The following is a 26,477-nucleotide window of genomic DNA, read 5'->3' as shown; positions in this document are numbered from 1 at the left end:
ACCCTTGCACCAGGGAGGCAACATACCATCCTGGAGTCTCGGCTGCGGCCACAGAAACGTCTATCTATTCCCCTTACAATTGAATCGCCTATCACGATAGCTCTCCCATTCTTTTTTCAGCCCTCCTATGCAGCAGAGCCACCTACAGTGCCATGAACTTGGCTGCTGCTGCCCACCCCTGATGAGTCATCCCCCTCAACAGTACCCAAAGCGGTGTATTTGTTTTGCAGGGGGATGACCGCAGGGGACCCCTGCACTACCTTCCTTGCACTGCTCTGCCTGTTGATCACCTCTTCCTACCTGGCTGTGTACCCTTTACCTGCGGTAAGATCAACTCACTAAACGTGCTATTCACGTCATTCTCAAAGTCGTGGATGCTCCAGAGTGAATCCACCCGCAGCTCCAGTGCCGCAATGCAGTCCGTCAGGAGCTGCAGGCGGATGCACTTTCCACACAAATAGTCGTCAGGGACACCGGAAGCGTCCCTGACTTACCACATAGTACAGGTGGAGCATAATACGTGTCCGAGCTCTCCTGCCATGACTTAACCCTTAGATAAACTTAAATTGGCAACAACAATGCTAAAGGTTACTTACTGATATAGAAAAGAAAAAGAAAAACTACTTACCAATCACCAGCCAATCACTTACCCCCTTGGCTGTGATGTCCCCTTTCGATTTCTTTCTACTTTTTTTTTGCCTTCCTGCTGCAGCTGTACCAGCTGGCCTCTTGTAGGCCTCACCGACGTCCCGCTCCACCTCCTCGACTCCCTGCTGGGCCTCCCGACTCGACGCTGGCCTCTTGTAGGCCTCACCAACGTTCCGCTCCACCTCCTCGACTCCCAGCTGGGCCTCCCGACCTATCGCTGGCCTTTTGTAGGCCTCACTGACATCCCGCTCCACCTCCTCGACTCCCTGCTGGGCCTCCCGACTCGACGCTGACCTCTTGTAGGCCTCACCGACGTTCCGCTCCACCTCCTCGACTCCCAGCTGGGCCTCCCGACCTATCGCTGGCCTTTTGTAGGCCTCATTGACGTCCCGCTCCACCTCCTCGACTCCTTGCTGGGCCTCCCGACTCGTCGCTGGCCTTTTGTAGGCCTCACCGATGTCCCGCTCTGCCTCCTCAACTACTTTAATTAACTTCCTCAAACAATTCAATTAAGTTTGTTAGACATGCACTACCCTTTACAAATCCATGTTGGCTCTCTCTAATCAGCTCAAATTTCTCTAAGTGCTCAGTCACTCTGTCCTTAATTATAGATTCCAATAACTCCTCCACAACCGATGTAAGACTGGCAGGTTTATAATTTCCTGGTTTCTGGCTCCCCATTCTTAAAGAATGGACTTACATTTGCAATTTTCCAATCTAAAGTGACAATTCCTGAATTGAGAGAGCTTCCAGCTCATAATGTGTGTGTTTTCCTGCCTGCCATATTGGATGCTTAGCAGATTGTTTAGTGCCCGTATAATGAACCATTGTGTTCAGAGATTACTCTCGTCAGGGGTTGTCTGGTATAGGCCCTCCCCTCTGAATGGACAGAGATAAAACGAGAGACAGAAAGACACACTGACTGTCAGGTTTTTAAATGAAAGCTGAGGCATCAAGCTTTCATTTTATACAGGTTAGGATGCATGAGAGCAGTTATTTTGCTTAAATCAGGCAAGACGACAATAAAGTGAGGAAATGTAGCATGTTCATTATGTGAAACAAAATTACCATGAATCAGGACATGACTAGAACAGAGGGATAAGAAAAACTTGAAGCCAGAATTTAAATGGAATAGAAAATGGAAATAGTTTTCAAGACCAGAATGCAATGTCAGTATATATATTTTATTGTCTCTGGAACACTCTTAGTTCAACTTAACTCAATTTATTTGGGAGATCAGCCAGCCATGTGGAGCTTAATATGGTGTTCCTTCACAGACCCTCTCTCAATACAATTGCCTATACCTCCAAGTTGGAGAGCGCTATACATTATATCAATACCTCCTAGCTTGAGGGCGCTATCCATTATCTCGTTACACCTTTCCTTTCATAAGAAACAAAAATGAATTAAAGTTAGCTTCTTATGAATACATGTATTAAACAACCACAAGTTTAACAACAACACAAAACTCTTGTCTTATTAATTCTTTATCCAAGTGTCTAGTGTCCATGATTTCTTATTTCTGTACATAGTGTTCCAGATATTTTGGTGTTGTGAGGATTCTGTTGCTTCGCCTCAAACTGGTTGTTTCAGTGGTGTTCTGTGCACTGATTGCTTTAGTCCCTTGATCAGTGCTCTGAGGGGAAATATCAGGCAACACATCCCTGTTTTCACGTGTTGTCGTTGAAGTGCTGCTTCACATGTTAGTTGGCTGTGTTGGCAGCGGATCATCTGTGGGTGTCACTGAGATCTCTGGAGTTTTGTTGAATGTCTCAGTGCTCTTTCTTAGATGTTTCCTATTTCTGTGATACTCACGGCCATCTTCTGTAATGACCTGATATGAACAAATGCTGACTTGTTTCTGAACCTGAGCTTTTTGCCACTCTTTGCTTTCTCGTGTTTGTTTGAGTCTCACTGTTTCTCCTTCCTGCAGTGTAGGAAGTGCTGTAGCAGTGTGCTTGTTTGGCATGGTTCCTTTCTTTGTTGATGATGATGTCATGTATGATTCTTGGTTTGAGTAGTTCATTTGCAATTGGGATGTTTGTCTTTGTGCAATGACCGAGTAAGCGTTGTGCTGGCGAACTATCATGGCCTTCAGTTGGTGTGTTTCGCCAGATGACAAGGTTCATGTAGAAGTCACCACAGGTTTTCTTTGTCTTCTTGGTTAACCGCTTTGCGAGATTAACCGCGTTCGCAACCTTTCCGTTGCTTTGTGGATATCCTAGTGAGCTTGTTGCGTGATCGAATCAATATTCTGTGGCAACATTTCTGAACTGTTGTGAGTTGAAGGGAGGTCCATTGTCAGATTGAACCTTGCCTGGAATACCGTGGTTAGAGAAATGTTTCTTGAGGTGTTTGATGATGACAGTGGCATCGTTCTTTCCATGCAGATTGACCATCTCAAAATAGTCCGAGTAGTAGTCCACTGTGCATAAGTAGTCTTTGCCATCGTGTGAATATGTCACAACCAATCTTTTCCCACGGTCTCTGAGGAAGGTCATGACTTATCAATGGCTCTTTTGGCTCGATATGTAGGTGCTGCATGTTTCACACTTTGAAACATAGGGCTAGACTTTCCACTTTTGTGTAGATCGGCCAAAAATTGGCGTTATTTCCAGTGTGGGTGGTAAAAATGGGTTTTGAGATCGCCGGAATATCGCTCATTTTCAGAAACACTAATTTTCCATTTTTGAAAATGGGCGTAACTGCGAGCGATCTGAAATAGACGTTAGCGTTAAAATGTTTTGACCTTCTGCCGTAAAATGTCGCCGACCATAGCAATGACATGGCAACGCTCATTTCACGCGTTTCAGGAGGTCAGGGGTCATCATTACATGCACATAAGAGGAGACAGAGAGAGAGAGAGCAGAGAGGGACGGAATGCGTATGTGGGTATGGTGTGTGCTTCTTTGGCTGTTGTGGGAGGCACGAGGGAGATTCACCAGGAGCAAAAAGCCTATTAAGCACAAGGAAGGTCGTTGGCACCGAGTTTTTGTGGAAAAAATAATATTTAACATGGAAGGGATGAAGGAGGTGACCCAGCATGCTGTGAAGACTGTTGGCGAAAGCAGTGAGCTGGGAGAGGAACAATTGGGAGGACGCAAAAGAGCAAGGAGGTTCTCGGATGAGGCAAATGCCTCCCTCATGCAGGAGGTCGAGTCACGCTGAGGTCAATTGACCTAGGGAGGGTGTGGGAAGCCCACCCCAAAGACCTACCAGAAGATATGGGCCCAGATAGCCGAGGTGGTCTCGTTGGCGACCAACGAGATGCGTGAGGGCAACCAATGCCGCAAGCGATGGAACGACCTTGTCAGGACGGCAAGAGTAAGTATTACATTTATTTACGTGTACTTATATATTTATATAATTGGAATTGTAAGTGTAATGCATGATTAAAATCAGATGTGATGTCTTGCACTTATACCGGGAAGGTTGTACTCAAAGCCTGCGATCACGGTGTACGTCTTTAGGTAAAGAATGATAATTTTCATTATAATCATGATTACATCTGTCGGTTATGTGTTGTATCAGTCTCTGTGACAGTACCTAGCAATGATATCATGCAATCATCTCATGCCATGTCGTACTGTTGTTATCTTTTATAGAAATAGCTTTCGAGGAATCGGGCCGAGCAGAGGCGAACGGGTGGCGGGTCACTAGTCATCATTGACTTCACCGACATCGAGGAGCGGGTGCTGGCACTAGTGGGGAGCCACCCCGGTCAGCTACACAAGCAGCAGCAAAGCCTGATGTGATGCCACGTGAGTATAGTATACACTATTGCGTAATGTAAATTCAATAGATGCCACACCCACTCATATCCGACCAATATTATATGATAGATGAATCATAAAATTCTTCTCTAAATAATGATGTCCTCATGAGAATCATTGCAATGCAGAATTTGGTGATGGTCATGAAATGTGATGTCTGTGATGATCTTGATAGCGCTGTTGCTTTTGTCGTGCATATGCTGTGTGTAGCGCTGGACTCATCCTGTGACCCTAGCACCCCCTTCTCCTCTTTATGTTTTGCAGCTCAGCCAGCAGCGCGGCTCCATGCAAGAACACCAAACCCAGAAGGTGGGGACGCGGGGACGGACTCGCTGGATTCTCCTCCTTCTGGTGTTGAGGAGCACCGATTCTCGCCCGTGCATCTGTTGGGTCCCTTCTCAACGGATGACAGTGCCGACTTTGAGGAGCTTGCATCCCCAACCTCCATAATCCATTCGACACCGATGACATCTAGTGCTCCTGCGGCCATTCCCACATCCACCGTGGAAGTACTGGGCCCAAGCACCTTGCCACAGGACACCCCAGGTATCTCTAGGATGGTGCCAACCAAGCGGAGGTTGGTTCGACATGGCAGGTCTGCTCCACGAGCGGCAGATCTGAGCGGGGACATGGTACACTTGTCCAGGAGGAGTATAGGTCAGCAGATCCAGCAGATAATGGGGGGGGGGGCATATCCCTTGAGCTGGCAGAGGCCCTGGAGCTGATAGCCAGGAACACTGGTGGCAGAAGCCTCCCAGTGGTCTCGGAGCTCGGCACTGCACCCCTATTGCCAACGACACGAGAGCCAGGAGGAAGATCTTGCTTCTGGTCCAGAGGACGTTCCCACCTTGGGACTGTCCTCTCCCGTATCCATCCAAGCAGTGATTTTGCCGTCATCTCCCCACCAAGGAAGCAGCGCCTGAGGAGCTCCTCGGCCAGGCGACTTGGAGTCAGGAGGGGAAGGGGAAGGGTAGAGGTGGGGAGGAGAAGCGGGGCGGTGGGGGGGGGGGGGGGGGGGGAAGGAAAGTGAGGCGCATGGCCGCAGGTGTTGTCTTGGGCAAACTTTTATGTTGTTGGTGTTATTTTGGTGGGAGGGTCAGGGGAAAGGGCAAGGAGGCTACCTTGCTGGTTTGCATTTGTGTTCTGTGTTGCTGGAAATAGTGACTAATCGAATGATGTAAATGTGATAAATTTGTTGTGGGGTGGGGTGGGGTATTTTTTACAGTTATAATTATGATTTCACACAAATGGTCGGATTAAATATTTTTTATTTAACATAACCTTGTATTTAACATAACCTGAGCATTGTCTCAGATAGCTGCACCGTTACACACTGGTGATTCCTTAACATGAAAGGGTATAATTACACTTAACTTGAATCAACTTAAACTTTAACTGTCACCAAGGTGATGTGATGCACACCACTGATGTATGACCTGCACACCCAGCAGTGTTGCAGCTTTGTAAATAACAACAACGTTCTTTCAAGCAAAGCGCTCATTTATGAGCTGCTGATGTAAGAGTCTTGCAGCTATGTAGCCACCATGGGCCCTTTCCTGTGGTCTAGAGGTGGGCGGGGGCATGGATTCGGCATCTGCCTGATTGTCTGGCTCTAGGTCAGCGTCCACCTCCTTGTCCTCCTCTTGCTCTCTCTCCTGAGGTGGACCATCAGTCCCTTCTGGCAATTCTTGTCCCCTCCTGATAGCCAAGTTGTGCAGCATTGAGCAGACCACCACGAATTGAGCTACCTGCTTAGGGTGGTATTGGAGTTTGCCTCCTGAGTGGTGCAGGCATCTAAAGCATTGCTTAAGCACTCCAATGGTTTTCTCCACGATATTGCGGGTGGCTCTATGGCTCTCGTTGTATCGCTTCTCAGCTTCGGTGTGGGTGTCACGCAGGGGGGTCATCAGCCAGGTGGCGAGGCCATATCCTTTGTCACCAAGCATCCAGCATTGACCTTGTGGCTGACTGGTAAACATGTCAGATAGAGCGCTCTCATGCAGGATGTGAGCATCATGGATGCTGCCTGGAAATTGGCATTCACTGCCATAATTATTTGCTGGTGGTCGACAACGAGTTGTACATTCAGGGAGTGGACTCCCTTGCGGTTCCTAAAAACCTCTACATCCTGAAAAGATGCCCGCATCGCGATATGCGTACAATCTATTGCTCCCTTCACGTTGGGGAAGTTAGCAATTCGGTAGAAACCTAAAGCCCTCTCAGTCTGAGTCTCCCTGGTCATAGAAAAGCTGATAAAGTCCATCCTGCGTGTGTAAAGGGCTTCAGTGACGTATCTAATGCAGCAGTGTGTAGTGTAAAGTCCTTACTCTACAGTATGAAACCACACGAGGCACATTCTTGGGACAAGGTCACGCAGTGACCTGAACTCTTTATTCACAGGACTCCAAAGACACTGACCCTGCGTGGCACCTCCCTTTTTATACCTGATTGATCAGGTAAGGCGTGTCTCCCACAAGTTCACCCCTTGTGGTCAAGGTGTGCATCTAGGTTGAGTGTATACAGTAATACAATGGTGTTACATTGTAGTTACAAACATGACATCACCTCCCCCCACAAAGTCTTATTGGGATCATAGGTTTAGTCTTTCAGGTGGTCTACACTCCCTCGTGGAGTGCCACAGTTGGGGCTCTGGTTGTTGGACACTGACGTGAGTGTCTGTCACCTGTGGTGATTCCGGCCTGTCCGGGCTGACCGCAGGGACTGTGCATTCTTCTGATTGCTCTTGTTGCTCGTTCACTGGCGGTGTGGTGAGTTCCATCTCATGGTACCTCTGTGTCGATGCTGAACCTTTTTTTTACTTGGTCCAGATGCTTACGGCATATCTGACCATTGTTGAGTTTTACCACGATGACCCTATTCCCCTCTTTGTCAATTATAGTGCCCTCAAGCCATTTGGGCCCCATGGCATGATTGAGGACGAATACAGGATAATTTATTTCTATACATCTTCCCCTCGCATTATGGTCATGGTGCTTATTTTGTGACTTGCGCTTGCCCTCAACTATGTCGGTCAGGACTGGGTGAATGAGGGACAACCGAGTTTTGAGTGTCCATTTCATTAGTAGCTCTGCGGGCGGGATCCCCATGAGCGAGTGCGGTCGGGATCTATAGGCCAGCAGGAGACGCGATAGACGGCATTGTAGGGAGACCCTTGAATTATGAGCATATCTTGCTTAATGATTTGGACCGCATGTTCTGCTTGGCCATTGGAGGCCGGCTTGAACGGCGCAGTCCTGACGTGGTTGATGCCATTGCGCGACATAAACTCTCGGAATTCGTAGCCATTATCGCTAACCAGTATGTCCGGCAAGCCATGGGTTGCAAAGATCGCACGTAGGCTTTCCACAGTGATGGATGACGTGCATGAATTCAGAATGATGCACTCGATCCATTTCGAGTACGCATCTACCACAATAAGGAACAGTTTACCCATGAACACGTAGTCAACATGAATGCGTGACCATGGCCTGGTGGGCCAGGGCCACGGGCTGAGCGGGGCCTCCCTGGGGGCATTGACCAGCTGGGCACACGTCGAGCATCTGTGAACACAGTGTTCCAGGTCTGAATCAATTCCAGGCCACCAAACGTGTGACCGGGCAATGGCCTTCATCAGCACAATGCCTGGGTGCTCGCTGTGGAGTTCCCTGATGAATGCCTCCCTGCCCTTCTGGGGCATAACTACCCGGCTGCCCCATAGTAGGCAGTCGGCTTGGATGGAGAGCTCCGTCTGTGGAACGGTCTGACCTCCTCAGGCATGCTCAGTGTGCGGGCGCCCAATCCCCAGTCAGGACACATTTCTTAATCAGGGATAGGAGAGGATCTCTGTTTGTCCAGATTTTGATCTGACGGGCTGTGATGGGGGAGCCTGCACTGTCAAAGGCATCGATAACCATGACCATCTCGGCGCTTTGTTCCGCTGCCCCCTCAGTAGTGGCCAGTGGAAGCCTGCTGAGCGCGTCAGCGCAATTTTCAGTGCCGGGCCGGTGCCGGATGGAATAGTCATAAGCAGCCAGCGTGAGAGCCCATCGCTGTATGTGAGCTGATGTGTTGGCATTGACAGTCTTGCTGTCTGACAACAGGGATGTTAATGGCTTGTGGTCCATCTCTAATTCAAACTTCCTACCAAATAGGTACTGATGCATTTTTTTTTACACCGTAGACACATGCAAGCGCTTCCTTCTCGACCATCCCATATCACCGTTCTGCTTGAGAGCGCGACCTGGAGGCATAAGCCACAGGTTGTAGTTGACCCTCAGCATTGCCCTTCTGCAACACGCACCCAACCCCATAGGACGATGCATCACATGTCAGAACCAATTTTTTACAGGGATCGTACAGGGCCAACAACTTGTTTGAACAAAGTAGGTTTCGCGCCCGATCAAAAGCCCATTCCTGACAGTCCCCCCAAAACCAATCACAACCCTTATGCAGGAGCACATGTAGCGGCTCCAACAACGTTCTCAAGTTCAGCAGAAAGTTCCCGAAATAGTTCAACAGTCCCAGGAATGAACGCAACTCCGATGTGTTGCAGGGCCTGGGTGCTCGTCGAATCGCCTCTGTTTTTGATTCGGTGGGCTGAATCCCATCTGCAGCAACCCTCCTGCCCAGAAATTCAACCTCAGGAGCTAAGAACAAACATTTAGACTTTTTGAGATGCAGGCCTACTCGGTCCAGTCGGCGAAGCACCTCCTCCAGATTGTGGAGGTGTTCCTCGGTGTCTCGACCCGTGATGAGGATATTGTCCTGGAATACGATCGTTCCAGGAATGGATTTAAGCAGGCTTTCCATGTTTCGTTGAAAAATCGCGGCCGCTGATCGAATGCCAAACGGGCATCTGTTATAAACAAACAGCCCCTTGTGCGTGGTGATGGTGGTCAGTAGTTTAGATTTGTCGACCAGTTCCTGGGTCATATAGGCTGAAGTGAGGCCCAACTTGGTGAACAGCTTGCCGCCTGCCAGCGTGCTCTCGGGAGCGGGTATTGATCTTGTAGGGACACCCAATTGATGGTGGCCTTGTAGTCGCCACAGATCCTGACAGAGCCATCTGCTTTTAGTACGGGAACGATGGGGCTTGCTCAGTCACTGAATTCGACAGGCGAGATGATGCTCTCTCTCAACAGATGGTCCAGTTCACTCGATCTATTCCCCCATCACATACGGCACCACTCTGGCTTTGTGGTGCACTGGCCTGGCGTCCGGGGTGATGTGTATCACTACTTTAGTGCCTTTGAAAGTCCCGACGCCAGGTTGGAATAGTGAATCGAATTGTTGTAGGACTTGTGAGCACGAACTTCGCTCCACAGATGACATTGCGTGAACATCCCCCCATTTCCAGTTCATCTCGGCTAACCAGCTCCTTCCCAACAGTGCGGGACCATTGCCCGGGACAATCCAAAGCGGTAGCCGATTCACTAACCCAATGTGTGTGACAGCCAACATTGCACTGCCTAGCACCGGAATGATTTATTTCGTGTAAGTCCGTAATTGTGTGTCAACACGTGCTAATTTGGGTCTACTGGCTTTGAGTGGCCATAGCTTTTCAAATTGTTGAACGCTCATGAGTGACTGGCTGTCCTCAGTGTCCAGCTCCATGCGTGCAGGGATACCATTTAATAAAACCCTCATCATCATTGGTGGCGTTTTGGTGTATGAACTGTAAATATTCGCCACATGGACTCGCTGAACTTCGGCGTCCATCGATTTGCCCCAAAGGTCATCCTGCCTCAAATAACCCTCTGCTGGTCCATCCGCCTCATATATTAGTCTGCTTGCAGGCTTCCTGCACATTCGAGCTCGGTGGCCACTGAGATTGCAGTTCCTGCAGACAAACTGTTGAAATCTGCAAGATATAGCTGAGTGTTTTCCCCCACACCTCCAGCATGAGTTAAAGTTTCCATTGTTGGTAACAAAAGGGCTATGGCCTGGCATTCCGCGTTGACTCTCCCTTTGACTGCTCTTAAGTAGCCTATTAGTGGGTGTCAATGGCCCCATTCCTGGCCGCATTGTCCACTGTGATGGCGTGAATGTCCGTTCAGCCTGCCATTGCCTCTGTTGAAGTCCTGCTCTGGGGTCTATTGCTTTGGACTGCCCCTGCCTGCCTGCGGGGCTCTGAGTCGCATTGATGATGTTGACTCCCTGATCCATCGCCACTTTAGAGGCAGAATTGCGCGCGTATATTATTTTTGTCTTTTCCTCCCCCGCCATGAAAGTTTGAGCCATCAACGCCGCCGCTTCCAAGGTCAAATCCTTGGTCTCAGTTAATTTGCGGAAAATTCCCGCATGACCGATGCCCTCGATAAAGAAGTCCCTTAGCATCTCCCCACTGCAGGCATCTGTGAACTTACAGAGGCTGGCCAAATGCCGGAGGTCCGCTATGAAGTCTGGTATGCTCTGTCTTTCCTGACGTCGGTGGTTGTAGAATCTGTGTCGGGCCATATGTATGCTACTCGGCGGTTTGAGGTGCTCCCCGATCAATTTGCTAAGTTCTTCAAAGGTTTTGTCCGCCGGCTTTTCAGGTCCTTCATGAGCGCGTAAGTCTTTGGTCCGCAGCTGGTCAAGAGATGAGCCCTTCGCTTGTCGGCCGCTGCATCCCCCAGCCAATCTTTCATAACGAAGCTTTGCTGAAGCCTCTCAACAAAATCGTCCCAGTCTTTCCCAACACAGTACCGTTCCTCTGTGCTACCGGTGGCCATTCTCGTGGGTCGTGAATTCCCGTTTCTCGTCGCCAATGTAAAGTCCTTACTCTACAGTATGAAACCACACAAGGCACATTCTGGGGACAAGTTCGCTCGGTGACCTGAACTCTTTATTCACAGGACTCCAAAGACACTGACCCTGCGTGGGATCTCCCTTTTTATACCTGAGTGATCAGGTAAGGAGTGTCTCCCACAAGTTCACCCCTTGTGGTCAAGGTGTGCATCTAGGTTGAGTGTATACAGTAATACAATGGTGTTACATTGTGGTTACATACTTGACATATAGCATGCTGAGATATACCGCAAATGTCGCCGGCTGAGGCCTGAAAGGAACCCGACACGTAGAATGAAAGTGCCGCGGTGACCTTGACATCGACAGACAGTGCAGTCCTTATGGTGCTGCCAGGCTGCAGATCTCATGAGCTGGCATATCTCACTGATAACCCCCTTGTGGAAGCGCAGTCTCCTAAGGCAGGTGCTATCGGACAAGTTGAGGTAAGAGCACTTCTCCCTGTAAGTGTAGGGGATGTAAGGTATGGTCCTCCTCATCAGTCTGGCACGTCTTAGATTGGGCACATAATGCTGTTGAATATATCTTCTGCCATCTCTAGTCTGCAGCATGTGCGTACTCATCAAGACAGGCTGAGAAATGACAAGCCCCATTCCAATAACTATCAGTATTACATCGATTGTTCACAAACTATAAATGTCCCCACTAAGACACCTACAGTAAATTCCAATCGTTCACAGTATGATAAGATATTTGTTCAGATGTTCACATCACCTTAAAAGACCTCCAGAGTACATCCAAACTCCCCCGAAGTTGAAGCAGAGCAATCTTTTAACTGGAGTGACCTGCGATTTGGAAAATAGCATCCATATCGCTGTGATTAGTTCAGGTGAGAGCAACTTTTTCACAGTGTTTTTTTTTGGCGAGCGATATTGACGACGAGATGTATCCGAGGAGCCGAAAGCAAAGCCGGGCAATTTTCTGGGTGTTAGTTTCGGCAAACATGATCTTTACGACAAAAAACTGGCCGGGCGGTATTATTAAATCTTGGCATTAATTACGTGCCAAAAATAATGCTCGGCGATAAGTGACCGAGAAATGGGCTAGTTTCCATTTTGTGGCTAAATGGGCGATATATTGCCGTTATACCTCATTTCAGCGTTAAAATGGACGTTAAGTGGGCGGTATGCATGCAAAAATAATTTACTCCAAAGTCTTTTATATCACTGGCCAGTAAACGAATTCTCTGGCATGTCGAACAGTGCTCTCAACGCCAGTGTGAGCAGCATGAAGTCGCTGCCGAACATCAGATCTCAGGGATTTTGGTATGACACAGCGATAACCGTTGAAGACAATGCCATCCTGTGTTGTGAGTTCGTCACAAACTTTGAAGTATGCTTGTGTTTCAGGCGGGCATTCATGTGGCATTTCTGGTCATCACAAGAGCAGACACGGGAGGATCGAGAGGCCCATAAAAGGGCCCGAGAATCGGAGGAGCCACAGGAGCAGGAGCAGGAGGATCGAAAGGCCCATTAAAGGGGCCCGAGTTTCGGAGGAGCCATAGGAGCAGGAGCGGGAGAATCGCGAGGCCCTTAAAAGGGCCCAAGAATCGGAGGAGCCACAGGAGCAGGAGCGGGAGAATCGCGAGGCCCTTAAAAGGGCCCGAGAGTCGGAAGAGCCAGCTGGTGCAGGGACAAAAAGTTAAAAAAATCAAAATCAAAGTGTGACGTCACAGCCAAGCGGATAAATGATTGGCTGGTGGATTGGTGAATATTTTTCTTTTCCTTTTCAGCAGGAAACCTTTGGCATTGCTGTAAGTAGGAACTGCAAGTAAATATATTATGTAAGGAAGCTAGATAATTAAATCGGCTGTTTGCTGAGTAGCGGCTGGGTGTGTTGTGCTAAGGTTTAGAGTTTAGTTCTACTCAATAGTTGCGAGTGTAACTAGAGGGATGGCAGGGCAGTTCAGCCCCGTGGATTGTACATCCTGTGGGATGTGGGAAATCCCGGATGCTTCGCGCAGCCGGGACGACTGTTATGTATGCATGTAAACCTTATCAAAATATAAGACTTGCCACTAGGGGGAACACCTGTGGGAGACCTAAGGGTCACCTGTGCACCTTGGGGCAAGCAGGTATAAAAGATGATTCACCATGCTGCTTCCCACTCTGGAGTCTGAATAAAGAGATCAAGGTCACAACAGTTTGAGCTTGCGATATAGTCCTGTGGATTTATTCTGGCGACGAGTAACGGATCACGAACTTTCACGCGGTAATGGCTGCCATTGGTATTCTTGAGAGATTTGTTGAGTGTGATGATTGGGAAGCCTTCGTTGAATGCCTCGACCAGTACTTTGTGGCCAACAAATTGGACACGGCTGAAACAGAGATCAAGCGCAGGGCGATTCTCCTCACCGTATGTGTGTCATTGGTATATGGCCTCCTTAAATATTTGCTGGCACCGGTCAAACTAATGGACAAATCTTACACAGAGCTGTATACTCATGGCCAGGTGCCGCTTTTATACGCATCGTTGCTCTGAGGGCCAGAACGTGGCGAGTTTTGTCGCCGACCTCAGACGCCTTACAGGCAGTGCGACTTTGCAGGATCCTTGGAGGAAGTGTTGCGGGACTTTTTCGAATTGGCCACGAGGTCATCCTTCACAAACTGCTGTCTGCTGAATCCCTAGATCTGAGCAAGACCATCACGTTAGCCCAAGCCTTCATATCCACGAGCGATAATACGAAACAGATATCTTCACAGAATCGGAGTTCACCGGCAAGCACCGTGCACAAAATAATGTTTCCAGCAGGCAGAACGGCACAGGCCAGAGCCCACATGGTTGCAGAGGCCAGACCGAGGCCTAGAGTGACTTAAAGTCCGCCGTGGGCGTGAATGCATATCAATAGCACCATGTTGATGTTGCAGGGGCAGCCATAGAGCTCATCAATGTCGATTAAAGCCCTATGTGTGCAAGGACTGTGGAACAATGGGGCACCTCCAGCGAATGTGCAAATGACCTGTGACTCACCACATGGCAGAGTCAGGAGAGTACGACCGATCCAGCAAGGATTACGATGAATGAGCAGGAAAGGCAACTGAACCTGAGGATGAAGAGGAAGTATATGGGATACACACCTTCGCCACCAAAAACCCTCCGATAATGTTAAAAGTTGAACTTAACTGCACTCCAGTCTCCATGGAACTAGACACGGGGGCGAGTCAATCAGTTATGAGCCAGAAGGCATTGGGGAGGCTGTGGAGCGACGAAACACAGCGACCCAAGTTGATCCAGATTCAGGCAAAGCTGTGCACCTACACCAAGGAACTGATACCAGTTATTGGTAGTGCGGACATAAGAGTATTCCATGAGGGAGCAGTGCACGATTTACCACTGTGGATTGTTTCAGGTAATAGGCCAACGCTGCTTGGCAGGAGGTGGATGGGGATGATTCGATGGAACTAGGAAGACCTCTGCGTAACTTCTCCGGCGAATGAGGTCTCCCCTTCTCTAAGGCTGAGCAAACCCCCACCTTCAGCTGAACGAGGCATCGAAGTGCAGATCCATTTGCAGATCCCCGAGGCACAGGCCACGAGGAAGTGAAGATCAACCGAGCAGCAGTACAGGCGCGGTACCCACCACCCAAAGCCGACGACCTCTTCGCGACGATGGAAGAGGCTTCAGGTCGACCATGCAGAGTGGGACTCCGGCCAAAATGATCGGAATGAGTCTTCCCAATGCCAGAGGCAAAATACCTGGGGAGGAAGATCATGGTAGTCGGCGTCACGGACACGGACGAGAGGGCGTCCAGATCATGGGACAAGAGAGCGTACAGACCACGGGACGCGAGAGCATCCAGACCACGGGAGGTCGCCGCAACGGAACGGAGGAATGTGTCACCCAGCAAGGAAGATGACTGGGTTTGGGGCAAAGGTAAAGGGGCGGCCGCTGAGAAGGCCAGGAACCCACTACACTCCAATAAATTGTATGCACCATGTAACCCTTGTGAGCGGCTTTTCGTGGCCAATGATGTACCATTATATGGGGTTGAGGGTACCTTACAACAAGCCAAAGTAGCGAGCGAACACCAACCGGTCGTATATGTATCTGACAAAGTACTTGTAGCAAGTGATGTGTTACCACACGGGGTCGGGAGTGTTGTGCAGCAAGCAAAAGTAGCGGGCGAGTCCCAAACGATTGAACATGTATCCAATAAGTTAAACAAAGCAGCAGCCTGTATTCACGGAACTAAAAAGACGTACCAAAGAGTGTCCCAAAATGTGCTCGAGTCAGACAAGCTGCTCATCCCACAAGCTTGGGAGAGCAGTGGCACCATTATCGATGCATTGTTTCGAGAAGGCCTAACACTGTCTGTGCACTGCAGCATGATCCACCACGGGACAGGCACTGAGAACGGCACTAATGCCCTCAGTTGACTCAGTTCCACTGGGGTGGAAACGGAGCAGCCTGCAGACTCACTCGCGGTCGTGGAAGTGCTTGAAAGCGAGGGGTCAACTGTAACGGCACCCCAGCTTAGGACCTGGACCAGCCAGGATCCCACGATAACGCCTGCCAAAGGTAAACTGCTAGACGGGATGTGGCAAACTATCCGTCGCAGAGACAAAAGACCCATCCTTACGTTGCAAAGTAAGGCAGGGTGGCTCCACACAGTCGGTGGTCTGGGGCCCCCATACCACGGCTCAGGGTCCACGAGGACCACTAGGCCTCCCGCCACTACCGAAAGTCTCAAGGCCCTTGCGGCCATCCTGGGCTTGCCTGACCTCAGGATCAGCGACAATAGCCCGGAGCAGGCAGCCCAAATCACTAAACCTGGCATCACAAGTATCACGGTAGACTCCCTACAGTCCCGGCGATCCTGGGTGCTATGCAGTCACCAGTCAGAATCACTCAGGACTGAGCCTTTTGCATGCCATCAGCAGAGAATGCACCATAATTGCACGGCCTCTCCACGTGACATCAGAATAAGTGATGTAGACCAGGTTCAGGGCCCCAGTTGGGCCGCTAGCACTGCATTAGCCAAGGGAGGGAATGGAGTGTATGTGATGAAAATGGAGCGTTTGATTGTGAAACCATGTACCGGGCTAACGAATAAAGCATTTGGACAAGACCAAATTGCGAACCACAGATAACCAGGAACCACCGTGAAAGGACCTGGCCCCCAGCGACCCACTAACACGATCAACCTCACCGTTGACCATGAGGATGAACCCACCATGTCAGGACGTCAACCCAGGCAATCGACCCGGGGACGTGGGGCGCCAGATCGCCTCAACTCACAAATATCTTGCACGTGAGACTTTAGGGAGGAGTGATGTTATGTCTGCATCTAAACCTTACCAAAATGTAAGAATTGCCACTAGGGGGCACACCTGTGGGAGACCTAAGGGTCACCTGTGCACCTTGGGGCAAGCAGGTATAAAAGGTGATTCACCATGCTGCTTTCCCACTCTGTAGTCTGAATAAAGAGCCCAAGGTCACAATAGTTTGAGCTTGCAATACAGTCCTGTGGATTTATTCTGAACATAACAGCGACCATATGTGCAGAAGGTGTCTCCAGCTGCACCAACTCGAGCTCCGTGTTTTGGAACTTGAGCGGCAGCTGGAGTCACTGCGGTGCATCCGTGAGACTGAGAGCAATGTGGATAGCACGTTTCTAGAGGCGGTCACCCCTCAGCTTAAGAGTGTGCAGGCAGAGAGGGATTGGATGACCGCCAGAGAGAAGAGGAGGACAAAGCAGGTGGTGCAGCAGTCCCCTGAGTCCACCTCACTCTCCAACCGGTACTCTGTTCTGAGTACCGGTGGGGGCGATGGTGGTTCTGGGGAGTGCAGCCAGAGCCAAGTCCACGGCATCAAGGGTGGCTCAGCTGCACAGTGGGGGAGGAAGAAGAATGGAAGAGCTATAGTGGTAGGGGATTCAATAGAGGATGAGACCGGGGAATTAGTAATGGGGAACATGGAGATGGCAGAAACTCTGAATAAATATTTTGTATCAGTCTTTATGGTAGAGGACACCAACAATATTCTGACAGTGGATATTCAAGGGGCTATAGGTGGGTAGGAATTTAATACAATCACAATCACTAAGGAGGTGGTACTCAGTAAGATAATGGGACTAAAGGCAGATAAATCCCCTGGACCTGATGGCTTGCATCCTCGGGTCTTAAGAGAAATAGTGGCAGGGATTGTGGATGCATTGGTTGTAATTTACCAAAATTCGCTGGATTCTGGGGAGGTCGCAGCAGATTCGAAAACTACAAATGTAACGCCCCTATTTAAAAAAGGAGGCAGACAAAAAGCAAGAAACTATAGACCAGTTACATAGAAACATAGAAAATAGGTGCAGGAGTAGGCCATTCGGCCCTTCGAGCCTGCACCACCATTCAATAAGATCATGGCTGATCATTCCCTCAGTACCCCTTTCCTGCTTTCTCTCCATACCCCTTGATCCCATTAGCCGTAAGGGCCATATCTAACTCCCTCTTGAATATATCCAATGAACTGGCATCAACAACTGTCTGCGGCAGGGAATTCCACAGGTTAACAACTCTCTGAATGAAGAAGTTTCTCCTCATCTCAGTCCTAAATGGTCTACCCCTTAACCTAAGACTGTGTCCCCTGGTTCTGGGCTTCGCCAACATCGGGAACATTCTACCCGCATCTAGCCTGTCCCGTCCCGTCAGAATCTTATATGTTTCTATGAGATCCCCTCTCATCCTTCTAAACTCAATGTATAAAGGCCCAGTTGATCCAATCTCTCCTCATATGTCAGTCCAGCCATCCCGGGAATCAGTCTGGTGAACCTTCGCTGCACTCCCTCAATAGCAAGAACGTCCTTCCTCAGATTAGGAGACCAAAACTGAACACAATATTCCAGGTGAGTCCTCACCAAGGCCCTGTACAACTGCAGTAAGACCTCCCTGCTCCTATACTCAAATCCCCTAGCTATGAAGGTCAACATACCTTTTGCCTTCTTTGCCTGCTGTACCTGCATGCCACCTTTCAAAGACTGATGAACCATGACACCCAGGTCTCGTTGCACCTCCCCTCTTCCTAATCTGCCGCCATTCAGATAATATTCTGTCTTCGTGTTTTTGCCCCCAAAGTGGATAACATCACATTTATCCACATTATACTGCATCTGCCATGCATTTGCCCACTCACCTAACCTGTCCAAGTCACCCTGCAGCCTCCTAGCGTCCCCCTCACAGCTCACACTGCCACCCAGTTTAGTGTCATCTGCAAACTTGGAGATATTACACTCAATTCCTTCATCCAATTCATTGATGTATACTCTAAAGAGCTGGGGTCCCAGCACTGAGCTCTGCTGCACTCCACTAGTCACTGTCTGCCATTCTGAAAAGGATCCGTTTATCCCGACTCTCTGCTTCCTGTCTGCCAACCAGTTCTCTATCCATGTCAGTATATTACCCGCAATACCATGTGCTTTGATTTTGCACACCAATCTCGTGTGTGGGATCTTTGCAAAAGCCTTTTGAAAGTCCAAATACACCACATCCACTTGTCCCTTGTCCCTTGTCCACTCTACTAGTTACATCCTCAAAAAATTCCAGAAGATTTGTCAAGCATGATTTCCCTTTCATAAATCCATGCTGACTTGGACCGATCCTGTCACTGCTTTCCAAATGCGCTGCTATTTCATCCTTAATAATTGATTCCAACATTTTCCCCACTACTGATGTCAGGCTAATCGGTCTATAATTACCTGCTTTCTCTCTCCCTCCCTTTTTAAAAAGTGGTGTTACATTAGCTACCCTCCAGTCCATAGGAACTGATCCAGAGTTGATAGACTGTTGGAAAATGATCACCAATGCATCCACTATTTATAAGGCCACTTCGTTAAGTACTCTGGGATGCAGACAATCAGGCCCTGGGGATTTATCGGCCTTCAATCCCATCAATTTCCCTAACACAATTTCCCCCCCTAATAAGGATATCCTTCAGTTCCTCCTTCTCATTAGACCTTCGGTCCGCTAGTACTTCCGGAAGGTTATTTGTGTCTTCCTTCGTGAAGACAGAACCAAAGTATTTGTTCAATTGGTCTGCCATTTCTTTGTTCCCAATCATAAATTCACCTGAATCTGACTGCAAGGGACCTACGTTTGTCTTCACTAATCTTTTTCTCTTCACATACCTATAGAAGCTTTTGCAGTCACTTTTTATGTTCCCGGCAAGCTTCTTCTCGTACTCTATTTTCCCCCTCTTAATTAAACCCTTTGTCTTCCTCTGCTGAATTCTAAATTTCTCCCAGTCCTCAGGTTTGTTGCTTTTTCTGGCCAATTTATATGCCTCTTCCTTGGATTTAACACTATCCTTAATTTCCCTTGTTAGCCACGGTTGAGCCACCTTCCCCATTTTATTTTTACTCCAAACAGGGATGTACAATTGCTGAAGTTCAACCACGTGATCTTTAAATGTTTGCCATTGCCTATCCACCGTCAACCCTTTAAATATAATTTGCCAGTCTATTCTAGCCAATTCACGCCTCATACCATCGAAGTTACCTTTTTATAAGTTCAGGACCCTAGTCTCTGAATTAACTGCGTCACTCTCCATCTTAATAAAGAATTCTACCATGTTATGGTCACTCTTCCCCAAGGGGCCTCGCACAACAAGATTGCTAATTAGTCCTATCTCATTGCACATCACCCAGTCTCGGATGGCCAGCTCCCTTGTTGGTTCCTTGACATATTGGTCTAGAAAACCATCCCTAATACACTCCAGGATATCCTCCATCGCATTGCTACAGTTTGGTTAGCCCAAACAATATGTAGATTAAAGTCACCCATGATAATTGCTGTACCTTTATTGCATGCATCCCTAATTTCTTGTTTGATGCAGTTAGCCTAACAGCTGTGGTTGGGAAAATGTTGGAGTCCATTATAAAAGAAGCAGTAGCAGGATATTTCGAAAAGCAAAATTCAGTCAGGCAGAGTCAGCATGGATTTAGGAAGGGGAAGTCATATTTGACAAGTTTGCTGGAGTTCTTTGAGGATGTAACGATTAGGGTGGGTAATGGGGAATCAGTCGATGTGTTGTATTTGGACTTCCAGAAGGCATTTGACAAGATGCCACATAAAAAGTTACTGCACAAGATAAAAGTTCACGGGGTTGGGGGTAATATATTAGCAGTGATAGAGGATTGACTAGCTAACAGAGAACAAAGAGTCAGGATAAATGGTTCATTCTCTGGTTGGCAACCAGTAACTAGTGGGGTGCCGCAGGGATCAGTGCTGGGACTCCAACTATTTACAGTCTATATTAACGACTTGGAAGAAGGGACTGACTGTAACATAGTCAAGTTTGCTGATGATACAAAGATGGGAGGAAAAGCAATGTGTGAGGAGGACACAAAAAATCTGTAAAAGGGCATAGACAGGCTAAGTGAATGGGCAAAATTTGGCAGATGGAGTATAATGTCGGAAAGTGTGAGGTCATGCACTTTGGCAGAAAAAATCAAAGAGCAAGTTATTATTTAAATGGCGAAAGATTGCAAAGTGCCGCAGTACAGTGGGACCTGGGGGTACTTGTGCATGAAACACAAAAGATTAGTATGCAGGTACAGCAAGTGATCAGGAAGGCCAATGGTATCTTGGCCTTTATTGCAAAGGGGATGGAGTATAAAAGCAGGGAAGTCTTGCTGCAGCTATATAAGGTATTGGTGAGGCCACTCCTGGAATACTGCGTGCAGTTTTGGTTTCCATATTTACGAAAGGATATACTTGCTTTGGAGGCAGTTCAGAGAAGGTTCACTAGGATGATTCCGGGAATGAGGGGATTGCCTTATGAGGAAAGGTTAAGTAGGTTGGGCCTCTACTCATTGGAATTCAGAGGAATGAGAGGTGATTTTATCGAAACGTATAAGTTTATGAGGGAGCTTGACAAGGTGGATACAGAGAGGATGTTTCCACTGATGGGGGAGAGTAGAACTAGAGGGCATGATCTTAGAATAAGAGGCCGCCCATTTAAAACAGAGATGAGGAGAAATGTCTTCTCTCAGAGGGTTGTAAATCTGTGGAAGCTGGGACATTGAATAAATTTAGGACAGAAATAGACAGTTTCTTAATCGATAAGGTGATAATGGGTTATGGGGAGCAGACGAGGAAGTGGAGCTGAGTTTGTCACCATCTTCAGCCATGACCTTATTGAATGGCGGACCAGGCTCGAGGGGCCGTATGACCTTCTTGTGTTCCTATTTCTTATGTTCTTAGGTTCATATCCCATTGTGATTTGTTGTATGACCAGTTGTAATGTGGAGTCACTTGCAGTTGCGCGTTGTATGGTGGTCAGTCCTTGTTTGGAGAGTGGGAGAAGGTCCACCATGTGGATGCATTCCACTGCAATTTCTGTCGGTGATCTCTCAACGTTTTTGAGGTATGCACGGGAGAGGGTGTCTGCTAGGTACATTTCCATTCCTGATTGATACTTTATTTCAACGAGATATTGGTTGAGCCGAATGAGCAGACATTGTCGTCACTTGGGTGCTGCGGATAACGGCTTGCATCCTATAGCAACCAAAGGCTTGTGGTCTGTCCATAGCGTGATCTTGCGACTGTATACATATTGTTGGTTTCGTTCCATCCCGAAGACTTGAGCAAGTTTGTCACCATCTTCCACCTGCTCCATGACGACATGCAAGCCATGATCCTGACCAATGGATCCACCACAGACTCAATCCATGTCCGGACTGGGGTCAAGCAAGGCTGCATCATCACGCCAACGCTCTTCTCGGTCTTTCTCGCTGCAATGCTCCATCTCATTCTCAACAAGCTCCCCGCTGGAGTGGAATTAAACTATGGAACCAATGGGAACCTGTTCAACCTTCGTCACCTCCAAGCTAGATCCAAGGTCATCCCAACCTCTGTCATCGAACTACAGTACGCGGACGACGCTTGTGTCTGCGCACATTCAGAGGCCGAATATCGTCAACATCTTCACTGAGGCATACGAAAGCTTGGGCCTTACATTAAACATCCATAAGACAAAGGTCTTACACCAATCTGACCCCGCCTCACAGTCCCCCTGGCCATCAAAATCCACAGCGTGGCCTTGGAAAATGTGTACCATTTTCCATACCTCGGAAGCCTACTATCAGCTAGGGCAGACACCGACGAAGATGTCCAACACCGCCTCCAGTGTGGCAGCGCAGCCTTCGGTCGCCTGAGGAAGAGAGTGTTTGAAGACCAGGACCTCAAATCTGGCATCATGCTTATGGTCTACAGAGCAGAAGTGATACCCACCCTCCTATATGGCTCAGAGACATGGACCATATACAATAGACACCTCAAAGTGCTGGAGAAGTACCACCAGCGCTGTTGTGTATGCAGTAACTCAATAGACTGAATACTGTAAACTCCGAACAGGTACAAACCTGGCTCTACTTTATTAGGGCCCAAAGTGATTACATTACAAGATAGCTGGCCTTTTATACCTGGGTCGCACACACGTGCACACAGCCCAATGACCTCCGACAGTGGTGCCACCTGGTGGCTAGTAAACTCAAGCATACATACATAATAATATCCCCCTTTAAGATATTAGTAACAGTCTTTTTACAAATTGAGATGGTCAGGGGCTTTCCGCTCCCGAGTTGAATGTCTCAGATCAACTCCAGCCTTGGGCGAGAGTTCTGAGTCAGTTATGACTGGGGTCTGGGTAGCTCATCTGATGGGAGTGGCAATGACCACGTCAGGGATTGAAATTCCAGATTCATTGACCATGTCAGTGATTGAAAGTCCAGACTCATTGATGACAGCGGAGTCTTCTGATGACTGAGGGTAGATTGGTTGGTCACCGATTGTGTCTTCCTCAGACTGTTCCGGTTCATTCGTGTGCCGCAGCTTTATCTGATCGACATGTTTCCTGCATGTCTGCCCATTCTTGAGATTAATGATAAACACTCTGTTATCCTCCTTGGCCGTAACAGTACCAGCGATCCATTTGGGACCTTGACCATAATTCAGTACATACACAGGATCATTGATAGAAATGTCGCGTGACTCAGTAGCGTGAACATACCCTTGCTGACTTTGACGTCTGTATTCGACACGATTATTCAAGTCAGGGTGGACAAGAAAGAGCCTGGTCTTGAGACCTCTCTTCATCAATATTTCAGCAGGGGAGACCCCGGTAAGCGTATGGGGTCTTGTCCTGTAACTAAGCAATATGCGTGACAAGTGAGTTTGCAGTGAACCTTGAGTTACCCGTTTCATACTCTGCATGATGGTTTGGACCGTACACTCTACTTGTCCATTGGATGTGGGTTTGAATGGTTCTGACCTCACATGTTTGATACCATTGGGTTTCATGAATTCTTGAAACTCCAAACTGGTGAAGCAAGATCTGTTGTCGCTTCCAACGATGTCAGGCAGACCATGCGTAGCAAACATGACACGAAGGCTCTCAATGGTAGCTGTGGATGTGCTGGATGACATGATTGTACACTTTATCCACTTGGAATAAGCATCCACCACAACTAAGAACATCTTTCCCAGGAAGGGACTTCCAAAGTCGATGTGGATCCTGGACCATGGTTTAGACGGCCACGACCACAAACTCAGCAGCGATTCCGTTGGTGCTTTCCTAAGCTGTATGCAAGTGTTGCACTGATGCACACATGATTCCAGATCAGAGTCAATTCCAGGCCACCATATATGAGACCTGGAAATGGCTTTCATCACGACAATACCAGGATGAGTGCTATGTAGATCATGCACAAATTTCTCTCTGCCTTTCTTGGGCATAACAACACAATTACCCCACAGTATACAATCTGATTGAATGGATATTTCCTCTTTGTAATGGATGTAAGGTTTGGTCTCCTCACACATTTGCTTGGGTATGACAGACCAATCACTACTAAGGATAAACGTTTCACAACCGATAATATCGGGTCCTGGCTGATCCAGGTCTTAACTTGTTGGGCCATGACAGGGGTTCCTTCACTTTCAAAAGCATCCATGACTAATAGTAGGTCTGCTGGTTGTGGTGTTTCCACCTCCGGTGTGGGCAACGGCAGATGGCTTAATGCATTGGCACAATTCTCAGTGCCGGGTCTATAGCGAATGACATAAAAATGTCAGCGCCCACCTCTGGATGCGGGGCGATGCATTGGTGTTGATACTTTTGTTTTCCGAAAACAATGAAATGAGTGGCTTGTGATCTGTTTCCAGTTCAAACCGAAGACCAAGCAGGTACTGATGCATCTTTTTAGCCCCATACACACAGGCTAGCGCTTCTTTCTCTACCATGCTATAGGTTCTTTCTGCCTTTGACAAACCTTTTGAAGCATATGCAACAGGTTGTAATTTGCCCGACTCATTAGCTTGTTGGAGCATGCAACCAACTCCATATGACATAGAAACATAGAAAATAGGTGCAGGAGTCGGCCATTCGGCCCTTCGTGCCTGCACCACCATTCAATAAGATTATAGCTGATCATTCATCTCAGTACCCCTTTCCTGCTTTTTCTCCATACCCCTTGATCCCTTCAGCCGTAAGAGCCATATCTAACTCCCTCTTGAATATATCCAACGAACTGGCATCAACAACTCTCTGCGGCATGGAATTCCACAGGTTAGCAACTCTCTGAGTGAAGAAGTTTCTCCTCATCTCAGTCCTAAATGGCTTACCCCTTATCCTTTGACTTGGTCTCCTGGTTCTGGACTTCCCCAACATTGGGAACATTCTTCCTGCATCTAACCTGTCCAGTCCCATCAGAATTTTATATGTTTCTACGAGATTCCCTCTCACCCTTCTAAACTCCAGTGAATACACGCCCAGTCGATCCAGTCTCTCCTCATATGTCAGTCCAGCCATCCCAGGAATCAGTCTGGTGAACCTTCGCTGCACTCCCTCAATAGCAAGAACGTCCTTCCTCAGATTAGGAGACCAAAACTGAACACAATATTCCAGGTGAGGCCTCACCAAGGCCCTGTACAACTGCAGTAAGACCTCCCTGTTCCTATACTCAAAACCCCCAGCTATGAAGGCCAACATATCATTTGCCTTCTTCACCGCCTGCTGTACTTGCATGCCAACTTCCAATGACTGATGTACCATGACACCCAGGTCTCATTGCACCTCCCCTTTTCCTAATCTACCGCATCACATTCCTAATGACGAAGCATCACAGGCCAATACTAGATGCTTACATGGATCATAATGTACCAGCAGCTTGTTAGAGCAAAGCAGATTAGTAGCTTTCTCAAAAGCTCTATCTTGAGACGCACCCCAAACCCAGTTGTCGCCTTTTCTTAGCAGCATGTGCAGTGACTCTAATAAGGTGCTCAATCTAGGTAAGAAATTACCGAAGTAGTTGAGTACAGCAAGGAACGAATGCAGCTCCATCACATTCTTGGGTGCATTTTTGATGGCCTTTGTTTTCGAGTCCGTAGGCCTGATACCATCAGCAGCAATTTTCCTCCCCAGGAATTCGACTTTCAGTGCCATGAAGCCGCACTTCAAGTGTTTCAGACTGAGTCCCACTTTGTTCAGGTTGTTCGGATGTCGGCGGAGTCACGACCTGTGACCAGTATATCATCTTGGAATGGACTTCTGTCGACTCTCCATGTTCCTCTGAAATATGGCTGCAGTCGAGCGAATTCCAAAAGGGCACCTGTTGTAGATAAACAGTCCTTTATGAGTGTTGATGCACGTAAGTTTCTTTGACGTGACGACCAGCTCCTGTGTCATGTAGGCCAACGTCAGATCCAGTTTTGTGAACGACTTTCCCCCGGTTAGCGTTGCAAACAGGCCATCAGCCTTCGGTAATGTGTATTGATCCTGTTTTGAAACTCGGTTGATCGTAACCTTGTAGTCTCCACAAATCCTGACAGTACCATTACTTTTCAACATGGGAACAATGAGGCTGGCCCATTTGTTAAATTTGACCGGTGATATGATCCTTTCACGCTGGAGTCTGTCCAGTTCGATTTCGACCTTCTCCCTCATCATGTACGGAACTGTCCGAGCTTTATGATGGACGGATCTTGCATCCAAATCCACATGGCACTGTACCTTGGCTCCCGTGAAATTGCCGATGCCTGGTTCAAACAGCGAAGGGAATTTGCTCAGCACAAGAGCACATGGAGTATTCTCCTCCGACGATAATACTTTGATCTCGTTCCAGTTCCATTTGATTTTTTCTAACCAGTTCCTGCTGAACAGCGTTGGACCATTGCCTGGAACAATCCATAACGGTAAATCATGAACCGCACTATCATATGACACCTTGATTACTGAACTGTTAATCACCATTATGAATTCTTTAGTGTACGTATGCAACTTGGC

The sequence above is a fragment of the Pristiophorus japonicus genome, chromosome 3 (genome assembly GCF_044704955.1).
Source record: "Pristiophorus japonicus isolate sPriJap1 chromosome 3, sPriJap1.hap1, whole genome shotgun sequence".
Classification (NCBI taxonomy): domain Eukaryota; kingdom Metazoa; phylum Chordata; class Chondrichthyes; family Pristiophoridae; genus Pristiophorus; species Pristiophorus japonicus.
This window is presented reverse-complemented; position numbering follows the sequence as displayed.